This window comes from Geotrypetes seraphini, chromosome 4, assembly GCF_902459505.1.
Source record: "Geotrypetes seraphini chromosome 4, aGeoSer1.1, whole genome shotgun sequence".
Classification (NCBI taxonomy): Eukaryota; Metazoa; Chordata; class Amphibia; order Gymnophiona; family Dermophiidae; genus Geotrypetes; species Geotrypetes seraphini.
In genome coordinates this window covers 20,545,723-20,559,782 of record NC_047087.1, presented here as the reverse complement: position 1 = coordinate 20,559,782, position 14,060 = coordinate 20,545,723, and the positions used below count along the sequence as shown (strand labels likewise).

The 14,060-nt window shown below is 46.5% G+C and overlaps 1 protein-coding gene across 2 annotated transcripts in view; it reads left to right on the top strand.

Moving 5' to 3' along the window:
* The window catches only part of CDH13 (cadherin 13), a 1,218,549-nt gene that overhangs the window by 632,997 nt on the left and 571,492 nt on the right, over positions 1 to 14,060 (top strand). The window lies entirely within an intron of this gene.

The window sequence follows — 14,060 nt, the reverse complement described above, 5'->3', positions numbered from 1 at the left end:
CAGGCCGCCGCCAGACTCTGCACCCTGTCCCCCCTCCCTGTCCTTGTACCTCTGCCGATCCCTGGTGGTCCAGATGTGCAGCGGGCTTTCTGCTCTCCTACCCCGCTGCTAACCCAGTCGGTTATGCTTCTCTTTGTCTTCCCTTTCGTCTTGTTCTGGATTTGCTCTGTCTACAGCTCATTGTCCTTGGTTGTCTTATTGTAATGGTGCCATATGAAATGTGGGATAAACAGAATCAATAATCAACCTGGAAGAAAAACATATGTATGAATAAATAAAGCAAAATTTTCTCCTTCAGCGTGAGCATGTAACCTTCGCAACCGTTTCAATTGCCAAAAAAGCGCTTCCTTTTTACAAAAGCCGGATGACCTTCAAACAAGAGTCTATAAGAGCTCCCAGATCCCGCCCTCTCCTCAAAACTTAGGGCTCCTTTTACGAAGCCGCGTTAGCGGCTTTATCGCACACGGCTTTTAATCACGCGCTAACCCCCGCGCCAGCCGGAAAACTACCGCCTGCTCGAGAGGAGCACTATTAAGTGCGTCAAACCGCTAACGCACCTTCGTAAAAGGAGCCCTTAGTCTACTGTATATGTATATTAGATATATAGAAGCCGTTAAATGATTATTACATAGTTTTAACAGTTAAATCAATGAAATATACTTCCTAGAAAGACAGCAGATGGTTCCAGAGAGAATAAAGGTTCACAGTGTGCACATCACAAAGTTTAAAAACTTTACTTATCAAATTGGATTGTCATGAAGAGAGTTATTTTTCAGCAGATAGAGCAATCTGGTGCGTACTGTTGTTTTGCGCAATAACGTTTAGCAAATTTGGAAGAAATAAGGCTTTGAAGGCTCAACTTAATGGCATCACATGACTGACCAAAGAAGCTTACTGATGTCCGCTGCCACGAGATTGGGTTTCTTCAGCTGCCGAGCGGCGCCAAGCAGGAGCACGCTTTGGCACTGCTGCTCGGCGCTGAGCAGCTTCCCGATGGCTCCTGTGAATTCTCGCGAGAATTCACGGGAGCCAGTCAGGAAGCCGCTCAGCGCCGAGCAGGAGCACGCTTTGGCGATTTGAGGTCGCTTTTCAAAACCCGAACAAAGTACCGGGTTTTGAAAAATCTGTCTGGAGCCCCAGACATGTCTGGAGAAATTCGGACGTCTGGTACCCTAACTGGGCCATTCCACTTACCAAAACTAAACTAAAAAAAATGCCCCGGTAGATCCAAAACAGAAACTAATGCATGAGTAGTTAGTTGGTTAGTACTAGGGTTAGCAGACATCCAGATTTCCCCAGACATGTCCGGGGGTCCGGACGGTTTTCCAAAACCCAGCACTTTGTCCGGGTTTTGAAAATCATCCCTCGAAATTGTGTCGGGCAAGAGGGCATCCGCGCATGGACGGATGCCACACGCTGACGTGGCACGCACGGGCGAGTGTGTATGACATCATCACGTCGCACCCATGCATTCGCGGATGCTCTCTTGCCCGACCAGAGCAAGCAGCGGGGGCGGGGCTAGGGCGGGTTTGGCGGCAGGACTGAGGCATAATGGGGCGGGGCTAGGGGGGGTCCGGATTTAACAAATGAAAAATCTGGCAATCCTATTAAGTACAGTGGCCTGAGAACCTGGTGGACTGGGTTCAATTCCCACTGCAACTCCCGGTGGATCTTTTCCAGATAAGCCCCGCCACTAATGGAAAAAGTGGACGCGCCGAAAGTTAAGCCCCGCCACCTTTTGCCAGCGCACGCAACCTTAACCAGTGAAGTTCTCAGCACAACGGCCCCACAACGCGGCGCGATGTGTATAAAGTAAAGTGGGGGGGTTCCCCCCCCGTCGGAGCACCCAAAAAAGATTATAAAAAAGAAGATATGAAACTTAACATTATAAAAAAAATAGGATAAAACTGTCGACCATTTTTTTAAGGGCTCCGACGGGGGGGGGGGGCATGAAGGGGAACCCCCCCAGTTTACTTTCTACAGATCGCTTCTTTTTTATAATTTTTTTGTGTGGCGGTGGTTAACTTTTTGGCGGGGCTTATCTGGAAAAGATCCCTCCCGGTGACCTTGAGCAAGACACCCAGCCCTTCACTGCATCAACACAAAATAAATACCGGTATAGAATATGTAATCTGCTATGATTGTAACCACAGAAAGGCGTATGTCAAGTGTCATCTCCTTGCCCTTTCCAGCTCCTTTCCATTAACATAAAATGTAAATTAACATGAGAGCAATATCAGTTCTTAATGACAGATTTCAGACATGTTTAAAGCTTAGAGTTTGATCTAATATTAGTATGCAAACTTAAAAGCAATTCCACCTACTGAAGTCACAGCGGGGAGACAGTGATATATGTGGCACGGTGCATTTATTCCGCAGATGCTCTTTTATTAATGATGCAATCCAAAGACAACAAGGAGTATTAAATATTACAAAAGAAAAGAAACTAAACAAGCAGCAGCATGAAATCTACATGCTCAAATCCAGCCCAGTTAATTGTCACTCATTAACGGATGTGAACATGTTGGGCTGTCAAAAGGTGAGCATCAAAACTCCAAGACTAATGATAATGGAAATCAATAATGTGGAACAACAACTGGGATACAAAGCTTGACAGAAACAGGAAAGAACTAGAGACAAAAGGAGACAAAAGAATGATTGTACACAAGAACGTAAGAGCATATGAATACTGGATCAGACCAATGGTCCATCAAGCCCAGTAGCCCGTTCTCACGGTGGCCAATCCAGGTCCCTAATACCTTGCCAAAATCCATAGAGTAGCAACATTCCAGCATCTCAAAGAATAGCAAGATTCCGGAACCCCAATGAGATCAACATTCCAGAGCTGAGATTGTGATGTCATAATGCCTCAGAGCCAACCTCATCAGTGATGTTACAATGGCTTGATTGTCCTATACTTGGCACACATAAGAGCATAAGAACAGCCATACTGGGTCAGACCAATGGTCCATCTAGCCCAGTAGCCCGTCCTCACATTGGCCAATCCAGGTCCCTAGTACCTGGCCAAAACTATGGCCAGGGCTATGGACTTTTTCTCCAGGAATTTGTCCTGATTATGAACTTTTTCTCCAGGAATTTCTACAAACCCTTCTTAAAACCAGCTACTTTAATGGCTCTTACCACAACCTCTGGCAACGCGTTCCAGAGCTTAACTATTCTCTGAGTGAAAAAAGATTTCCTCCTATTGGTTTTAAAAGGATCTCCCTGTAACTTCATCGAGTGTCCCCTAGTCTTTGTATATTTGGAAGGAATTGCAAGAGTTGTTAATATGTTAATTAGAACAACTGGTGTAGTAAGGGAGTGCCAGGGGTGGGGGGGAGCTTGAGTGGCCCCGAGTGCAGTCTTCCTAAGGGTGCGGCACCCTTCCTCATCTCAGCCCCGACTCCTTCTGCTACTCTCCTTGCTGCATGCGCCCCTTGCCTTCCCCTGTACCTTTTTTACTTTCCTGGCACGAGGCTATTGCCCGTGTAGGCATCGGCATTGTCTGATGTCGTTTCCGGGGCCCGCACCGAGAAACTGACATCAAAGGGCGAGCCGACACCGATGTAGGTGTGATGCTCATGCCAGAGAAGCTAAAAAGGTATGGGGAAAGGGAAGAGGGGCACGCGGCAGGAGGGTGGGGAAGAGAGCAGGGGAGGAATGCCACAGCCCTGGGTACCGCTCACCAATCTTACTCTGCCACTGATTAGGACTCTTCTGTAGCAATAACATATTAACTTAGGAAGCCCTCTTTTACTAAGCAGCGGTAGAGGTTTCTACCGTGGCCCGGAGTGCTATGAGCGTCGGAGCAGCGTCGAAGCATTTAGAGATCCAGGCCATAGTAGAAACCTCTAAGATGGCGTAGTAAAAGCGAGGGGAGTAGGTGTTGGTAGGTGAACCCTGCATGGTCCATCCAGCCTGCCCAACAAGGTGGCAAAAGTTGTAGGTTCCACTTCTCCATGATTAAACACTGGGGTCAAAATTCAGCACCAGTGGTGAGCGTTTCGGTCACTGCCACTGGCGTTACTCCTGGATATTCAATGTCCAAGCCATATCCGGGCTTTAGCATTAAATATCTGGTTTATGTGATGCTGGCTAAGCTGTGGTCAGTTATTCAGGACTTAACCAGCCATGGAAGAGTATGGTGCAGTGGTTAAAGCTACACCTCAGCATCCTGGGGTTGTGGGTTCAAACCCACACTGCTCTTTGTGACCCTGGGCAAGTCACTTAATCACCCCATTGTCCCAGGTATATTAGATAGATTGTGAGCCCACTGGGACAGACAGGGAAAAATGTTTGAGTTACTGAATACAGCGGAACCTTGGTTTACGAGCATAATTCGCTTTGTTACGTTTCCCCCCCCCCCCCCGAGGCCAGTGGCGCTGCTCCCCACCCCCTGCTCGCAAAGCCCCCCCCCTGCATGAACCAGCACCCCCCTGCCTGAACAACTTGAACTTCCCCCCCCCCCCGTCTGGCACCGGCACGCAGTCCACAGGACGTGCCGGTGCCGCTAGAAGATCTTCCTGCCTCTGCCGGGCCTTGAGCATGCATCTGCGCATGCTCAAGGCCTTCTAATTCAGTGGTTCCCAACCCTGTCCTGGAGGACCACCAGCCAGTCTGTTTTTTATTATAGCCCTAATGAATATGCATGAGAGAGATTTGCATACAATGGAGGTGAAAGGCATGCAAATCTACTCCATGAAAGTCACTAATGTAATGTATACAGGTCCCTTCCCCTTTATCCTTTATCCTATATTACATTTTGTAAGCTTAGGTATGCAATGTATTAGTCGGTGTAAAGGAGGGGAGGGAAGGAGAGAAAAAGATCTGTTTTCATAATGTAGTTAAAAGCCTGCATACCAGGGAAGGAAGCAGTACTGTGAAACCCATGGGGTTATAGATTATAGATAAGCTAACATATACTCGAATATAAGTCGATCCGAATATAAGTCGAGACCTCCATTTCCCACCAAAGGAGGAAAAATAAAAAATAAAAAAATGGTTGACTCAAATATAAGTGAGTGGCTTAATATTCAAGTGCCATTTCATGCTCTGCACCTAGCCCTCTTCCCTCCCTGTCAGGCTCTGTACCTATCCCTCTTCCCTCCCTCCCTCCCTGTCAGGTTCTTCACCCAGACCCCTTCCTTCCTACCCTCCCCTGTCAGGCTCTGCACCCAGCCCCCCTCGTTCCTCTGTCAGGATCTGCACCCAACCCCCCTCCCTCCCCTGTTAGACTCTGCATCCAGCCCCTCTCCCTCCCAGGTTCTGCACCCTGTCCCCCCCTCCCTGCCTAGTTCTTGTAACTTCTCTACCAATCCCTGGTGCAGCGGGAGCCCAAGTGCATAACTTACTGTTCTGCCATTTAATTAAGCTGGAAAAGGGTAAGTGTGAAGCTGCCCTTCCCAGTCAGTGACACACCTGTTGGGGGCGAGAACCCAGGACAGAACACCTCTGGCCGGAGTAACCTCCTCATCCAGACAGTGGGAAGGTGCATGGATCGGTCACAGGGTTGCGGGCTGCCTGCGTGTGCGGCCTTCGGCTCTGCCGGTCCCCCATCCCGGAACAGGAAGTTGATGTCAGAATGAGCGGGGGCCAGTGGAGTCGTACCCGCTACCACTGCAGCACCCCCGAGCTCCCCGCACCTGGAGCGGACTGCCCCTGCCCTTGGAATACCACCGTTCTCAGTACTCAACCTGAGTTTGGAATTGATAAGTTCCAGGGACCAAAGGTTGATACTTGAACCACAAGTAAGTTAGCAGCGACCTTGGTCTGAACTCAAGTGAATTTGAATCATTTCCATCCTGAAAGTCATCAGCGCATCTGATTTAGCACAGACAAAGCCAGTTGAGCAAAGGTGAATGATAAAGCCTTTGATTTCCTTATCTTCCATCCCCTCACTGTATTATTTTTCCTAACGGTTGCATTCATTTCTGCATTTACTAGGCCTTCTGTCAAATGGCAGCTCAATTCCATTGCAATAAATATACATCTATTCTATTACCCTGTGCCATTTGACGCAGTCTTGATACTTGCATTGAAAGGCAGAACTTTTCTGTTGTCTGAAAAGAATTGAACTGTAATCTTCCATGAAGCGTTCCATGGTCACCATATTGTTAGGTGTGAAATGCAAACAAAATACATTTTCCCTCTGTCTGAGCAAATAGCATTGCAAAATCCATGCTTGAGGGATCAGCAACTTCACTGATTTTGACTGTTTCTGAATCTTCTGTGAACGGCGTCCAGAAGCCTTAAGAACAATAAAAAGATTAATTTCAGGTTGCTATGTCTATATGATTATATTATCAACAAAAAGCAGCAATGCTATAGAGAACAGGGAAAAGGGGTGCACAACTTGGACAAAATCCAAATTGTTAAATATATATATATATATATATATATATATAAAATAGGAGGTATGTATGTGTGTAGGTATGTATGTGCCGCGATCACGCAAAAACGGCTTGACCAATTTGAACGAAACTTGGTATGCTGATCCCTCACTACCTGGAGTGATATGTTCTGGGGGTCTCGCGGCCCACCTGCACATGTGGGCGGAGCTACATACAGAACATCAGATTTCACCCATTCATGTCAATGGAAAAAAAGTAAAAAGCTGCCATTCTCACAGTACTTCAAAAACGGCTTGACCGATTTGAACGAAACTTGGTATGCAGATCCCTCACTACCTGGGGTGATATGTTCTGGGGGTCTCGCGGCCCACCTGCACACGTGGGCGGAGCTACAAACATAAAATCAGATTTCACCCATTCATGTCAATGGAAAAAATGTAAAATGCTGCCATTCTCACAGTAATTCCAACTACCTGGGGTGATATGTTCTGGGGGTCTCGCGGCCCACCTGCACACGTGGGCGGAGCTACAAACAGAAAATCACATTTCACCCATTCATGTCAATGGAAAAAATGTACACAGCTGCCATTCTCACAGTAAATAATAAACGGCTTGACCGATTTGATCGAAACTTGGTTTGCAGATCCCTCACTACCTGGGGTGATATGTTCTGGGGGTCTCTTCACCCAAGAATTTATATGTTCTTGTTCCTGAAGGTGAAACTAAAAATGTTGTTTATAATCAAGTTTTGTGTTTGTTGTATTGTATTCATTTTGTCAAATATTTCACATTATAATTTTAATATTGTACTTTTTATAAAGCTGTAAAAAAATAATTTCATTCACCACTATAAAGTATCTTTATTTGAATCCATTTACTGTGTTATTGCTATAATTAAATACCCGTGCAACGCCGGGTCATCAGCTAGTATATATATATATATATATATATATATATATATATATATATATAATATATATTATATATATATATATTTATATATATATATATTTATATATATATATATTTATATATATATATATATATATATATATATATATATATTGAGTAAGCTTTGGAACCCGGGTTCTTTTGAACTGGCTACTCAGAGCTTATCACCTCATACTGAGGGCACATCATATACCGTGTTTCCCCCAAAATATGACCTACCCTGAAAATAAGTCCTAGCATCATTTTCAGGGTCTTAATATAAGCCCTCCCCCAAAAAATAAGCCCTAGACCCAGGATTCACTGGCAACGCTTCAACCCGGCTCCCACCCCTCACCGTGCAGCCGAACCCCTGCTGACTCTCCATCCTTCCATCTCCGTCGACTGCGAGCGAGTCTTACCTTCAATCGAAGCAGCGTTGGGCCAGCAGCATTCTAAACAGGCTGCTTGACCTTGTCCGTCGGGGATTTCACTCTGCCGCGTTACTGATGATGTCATGAGTAACGCGACAGAGAGAAATCCCCGACGGCCAAGGCCAAGCAGCCTGTATAGAGTGCTGCCGGCCCAACGCTGCTTCGGTTGAAGGCAGGGCTCACTTACCGTCGGCAGGGAGGGAAGGATGGAGGGTCAACAGGGGTTCGGCTTCGCGGTGGGGGTGGGGGTGGGGTTCTCAAGGGTTCTGCTGCACAAGGGATGGGAGGGAGGGAAGGATAGAAGCTGGGCAAACTTCTGCTGCACGGGGGGGGGGAGGGAAGGAAAGATGCTGCACATGTGGGGGAGAAAAAGGAAAGAGGGAGAATTGGGGGTGAAGGAGAGGAAGGGAGAGATGATCATGTACATACCCCAAAAATAAGACCTAGTGTCTATTTTGAGTCCCAAATGAATATAAGACACTGTCTTATTTTTGGAGAAACACAGTGTATATATATATTTAATATTACTATATTTGGATATATTTATCAATTTGGATTTTGTCCAATTTTGTGCGCCCCTCTTCCCTGTTTTCTATAGCATTGCTGCTTTTTGTTGAGACTTTTACGCACCTTTGGCCGCTGTTTTTGGTTCGTAGACTGACTATATGATTCTATTGGCTATTAAGCTCTCCTACTCTTTCTGGAACCGAGAGCTGTAGGTCATCGATGTTTCATGTCCGATGTGCTCAAAGAAGTCCCGTCGGATTGCACTAATGAAGGATTAATCAGAGTGCGGTTCCCCTGGAAATTGGGACTATTTAAAACCTCATTAATGAATACAGGAAATTAAAGGCAATGTCGGAGAGTGCTTTTAAGGAATAATTAGAATATGTGAGGAAGGTCGGGATTAAAGTCATTTCTGATTTTGTCCAGACTGATTTCAGTGACGGGTGACTGCTTTGTTTTTCAATATAGATTTCTAAATGTGGAAAACTCTCTTCTGACACACTCTTGATTGCTTGGTTTCACTTTGATGCTGTTACACTTTGATATGGATTCTCAATATCATGGGTGACAACCATTATTTCCTATTAAAAGCGAAGAGTTTGCACTGCAGACTTTGTAATGTATATTACGACTTTGTCAAAGAAAAGCAGTTTTAAGTAATGACTTTGCTGTAGACAAAAAAAACAACCCCCCCAAACAAACATAAAAAGCTTTCTCTATTTATAAGGCAGTAATTGATTCAGAATGTACCGTATTTTCACGCATATACCGCACACCCGTGTAAAACGCGCACATGGGCATAGCGCGCGGGAAACCTAAATATATGTAAACAAATTTTTATATAGCACGCACACACGTATACCGCGCATGCTGCTTGCCGCCCCGACTCTCCTCTCGCCGCCCTGCCCTCTGCCCCGAGTCTCCTCTGGTCCCGACTCTCCTTTCGCCGCCCTGCCCCGAGTCTCCTCTGGTCCCGACTCTCCTTTCCAGCTCTGCCCCGAGTCTCCTCTGGTCCCGACTCTCCTCTGCCCCGAGTCTCCTCTGACGTCAGAGAAAGGGCGGGACCGCCGGCAGAGGAAGCAGCGCAGCGCAGGGCTCAGAGAAGGGGCGGGACCGCCGGCAGGGGAAGCAGCAGGGCTCACTGGCATCGGGAAACAACGGTAGGCAGCTTCTCCATGCGGGGGGGGGGAGGCTGGGGGGGTGCGAGCGGTCCTTCGGGGTGGGGGTGCGAGCGGTCCTTCAGGGTGATGAATTGGACGTCGGGTGGGGGGGGGGAACTATGTAAAAAAAAATTTGTACAACGCGCTCACGCATATAACGTGCATGGTTATACTCGGTTTGTAAAATTGTGTATAACGCGCGCGTTATATGTGTGAAAATACGGTAATTACTTATGGCTGTTTCTACATTTCATAATACACTTCTCCCTCTGTATTCGCGGTTTCATCATTCACAATTTCAATTATTTGTGGTTTTTTGCATGCTGGCTCCTCCCTCTCCCCCGCCCATGGCACATTTTATGTTGCCGAGAATAATTTTTCACAGCCACATAACGAGAGAGGAGAGCCAAGGAGTGAGCGAAGATAAAGACAGCAGGCTCTCTACTCATTTGGTTTCCAGCAAGACGCCCAGCGACTGCCACAAGTCTGGTTATCACGTATGCCAAACCCACCGAGCCCCCTCACGCTTCTGGGCCGAGAACCAGTCGAGCGCCTACAGCTGTCCAACTAAAGGTGAAGGAGGCTGCTCAGAGAGAGGCTTGAAACGCACACATCGCCTAAGGGGCGGAGCCCGTGCGGGGAGGTGGGTTTGGCCTCAGGGCCCGACCGTTGAGGAGGGAGAGTTTTAATATGGAGCGCAGAGTGGGTGTGAATGGATGCGGGTGGCTGCCACAAAGGATAACAAAGGAAGATAAAATGGGCCGATCGCACATTTTCATTTGTTTGTAATTTATGCCCTCTTTTCTCCTCTGCTACTTATTTGTAGTTTTTCCGTATTCGCGGGACTGTTCATCCCCCAATCACCGCGAATACGGAGGGAGAAGTGTATGTCCTAATTATTTAAGCTGATGAAAATGCCTGCAAATAGCTTGAATATTTGGCCAGTTCTGGTCAATATTTAGGCCACATTTAAAGTTCATGAAAATGTAGGGCCAAAAACTACTACTAACATTTCTATAGCTCTACTAGAGATGTGCTGCGCTGTACATCAAATGAAGTATAACGCCCAGGTCCTATATAGTTTGCTGAAATTTGAGCACAAAGGAAAGATCATTCGCAAATGAATTAATTATCAAGTTGTTAATCAATTATTGGAGTTAATTGGCAATGACTGGCATTTGCATTTATTTATTAATTTCCCCCCCCCTTTATAAAACTGTATAAACATAGAAATAGATGGCAGATAAGGGCCACGGCCCATCTAGTCTGCCCACTCCAATGACCCTCCCCTACCTTTCTCTATGAATAGATCTCCCGTGTCTATCCCATTTGGCCTTAAAATCAGGCACGCTGCTGGCCTCAATCACCTGAAGTGGAAGACTATTCCAGTGATCAACCACCCTTTCAGTGAAAAAGAATTTCCTGGTGTCCCCATGCAGTTTTCCGCCCCTGATTTTCCATGGATGTCCCCTTGTTGCCGCGGGACCCTTGAAAAAGAAGATATCTTCTTCCACCTCGATGCAGCCCGTGAGATACTTGAATGTCTCGATCATGTCACCCCTCTCTCTGCTTTCCTCGAGTGAGTACAGCTGCAACTTATCCAGCCGTTCCTCATACGGGAGATCCTTGCGTCCCGAGACCATGCGGGTGGCCATTCTCTGGACCGACTCCAGTCTCAACACATCCTTACGGTAATGCGGCCTCCAGAATTGCACACAGTATTCCGGGTGGGGCCTCACCATGGATCTATACAATGGCATAATGACTTCAGGCTTACGGCTGACGAAACTCCTGCGTATGCAACCTATGATTTGCCTTGCCTTGGATGAAACTTGCTCCACTTGATTGGCAGTCTTCATGCTCTCACTGACGATCACCCCTAAGTCTCATTCTGCTTCAGTTATTGTTAGGATCTCGCCATTAAGAGTGTAAGTCTTGCATGTAGTGCGGTTTTTAGTGCCGGGCATGGTGGTAAGAGGTCCAACGCTCATAGGAATTCTGTGAGCATCGGAGCTGTTACTGCCGCGGCTGGCGCTAAGAGCTATGCTACGGTTTTGTAAAAGGGGGTGGGGTTATTTATTGCCTTTTAAAAAAGTTCACTCAAGGGGTGACGTGTCAAAGCTGCAGCGGACAACAGTGCGCCACCAATCCTGCGCTGACATTTGCGCGCAGGATAAATGCGTGCTGCCTCTTTGAGGCCTTACTTTTTTTGGGGGGGGAACCCCCCCACACTACACTTAGAAGTCCTCACGCTCCCGTTGGGGAAGCTGTTGGGGGGGGGAACCTTCCCCCACTGCACTGAAAACTCCCGAACAGCGAAAACGGGAAGGAGAACGGGAGTTTTCAATGTACTGGAGGCCCCCCAACGGGAGCGCGAGGAGTTCTGAGTTAAGTCGTCAAGTCCCCCCCCCCCCTCCCACTCCCTCTCAGAGCGTAAAGTGGAAGGCCTCAAAGCGGCGGAAGCGGCGGCGTGCATTTGTCCTGTGCTCAGATGTCGGCGCGGGATTGTCAGCGCGCCATTGGCCTCCGCGCTTCTGACGGTGTACCACGAATAAGTCAAACATAAGCAGTAGAGTAGACAATTACAGCAGCTAAAGAAAATAATCAGATTTTAGTCCAATGTCAACATAATGCACAAATTCTTAAGCCTGTCCTGGGGACCCCCCAGCCAAGATATCCTTAATACCATACCAAACCATACAGTTTTTTATATACCATAAGCTTCAACCAGCACACCCTCCTTCCATATTTGCGGTTTCAGCATTTGCGGTTTCGGTTATTCACGGTTTTTAGCTTGCTGGCTCCTCCCCCCAAATGACATCAGCTTGCATAGAGAAATCGCTGATTCCAAGTGTTTACAGAGAAAATCGCAGATTCCCAGCGCTTTCTTCACCGTGTTTTGTCTCTCCTTCAGGAACAGGACAGGTCTCCCATCATGTTATTCGCGGTTTCACCATATTCACGATGGTTTTTAATAGAAAAACAGCGAATAACATATGAAAAAGTTATTCGCGGTTTTTCAGTATTTGCGGTTCTGTTAATCCCCTATCACAGCGAATACGGAGGGTGAAGTGTATATGCTACCGGGTTTCCCCCAAAATAAGCCCTAGCTGAGATCGACCCCTGAAGCCCTGCCTGAATGTCCCCGACACTCCCCGACTCAATCCCTGAGACACGTGCTGCTTCGCGGTCTTCCCCGCCAGAGCCTTCCATCCACCGCGTCACTGCTCATCAGTGATACGGCAATGGGCCGGACGCAAAGCAGCCCATTCAGAGCGCTGCCACCGCCGCTGTGTTTGGAGGCCTCGGTGCGGAGGTATATCAGTCTCACGGTGGGAGGGTTGCTGGGGTTCTACAGCACAGGGGGATGGATGGGAGGGAGGGATAGAAAAATGCTGCAGAAGGGGATGGATGAGAGGGGAGGAAAGATGTTACACATGGGGAGAGGGAGAGGGAGAAAGGAAAGAGGAAGAATTGGGGTGGAGGAGAGGAAGGGAGAGACCGGTTTGGTCTGTATATGCAAAAGAAATAGAAAGATAAGCAGCATATGCATATTTCTGTTTGAATATCAGGCCCTATTTATAGAAAAACAAGAGTTTCTCCCACATGCTCGTCCAGCAATAAGATTTGCCGAGTTATTTATGGAGAGTTTCTTTCTGGCCCTGCCATAGTCTGAAAAATTATGTGCTGAAGAAATAACATACAGTTTAGATAATAGTGGCTTACATTTTCTGAAATATCATGTCCTTAGTTTCACATCGAGAACCCAGATAGTATCCAAGTCAACCTTTACATAGTAGCCATATAAGAGCTCGACTGGCATGAAGATTTCATAATAAAATCCAATACGCATGAATCAAAACCATATACTTAATATATTAAGACCATGAATTATAACAGTATCACATTTCTAATCTTTATACTGTGAATCAGGGCTTGGATTATATACTGCAGTAACATGCTATGCTAAATCAGTAGTTCTGCAAATTGAAAGATTTTTGACACTTGTTCTTAGGGTGAATTAGTAGAAATTTTAATGGTAAGTCTTTACTGTGTAATTTACTCATATACTTGGTAGGGATGTGCATTAGCTGAAAACAAAGTGAAAAAAGGCAAAAAAAAAAAAAGGATATTTCTATTTGGTTTACAAGGGAAGCGAATTAAAACTTACACGTGCTGTTTTGTTCTGGGTTGTTGGGTTTTTTTTTGGAAAGAATTTTGATTGATTGATAATGCAGCCAATAACACAGCAAGAAAATATAAGACGTAATACAAGGAAATACGAAAACAGTGCAAGCAGTTTTGTTCTGTTTTAATGTTGTTTGCCACTCACATTTATCAGCCATTAAAGTCATTGCAAGTTTTGTCTTTCGGTTCAGACAGCCTGACACCTGTGGGGGATGAGGAAGGGAACAGGACCAATGCCTTTTTAAGCACGGTTCCAACCAGCCAATTTCAACTTCTCCTCTTAAAAAGAACCCCCCCCCCCCCACACACACACCTTCTTATAATTACTATTTTGCAGCCTGTCATACTCATATGTGTAAGAACATAAGAATTGTCACTGCTGGGTCAGACCAGTGGTCCATTGTGCCCAGCAGTCCGCTCACGCGGCGGCCCCCAGGTCAAAGACCAGTGTTCTAAATGAGTCTAGCCTTACCTGCGTACGTTCTGGTTCAGCA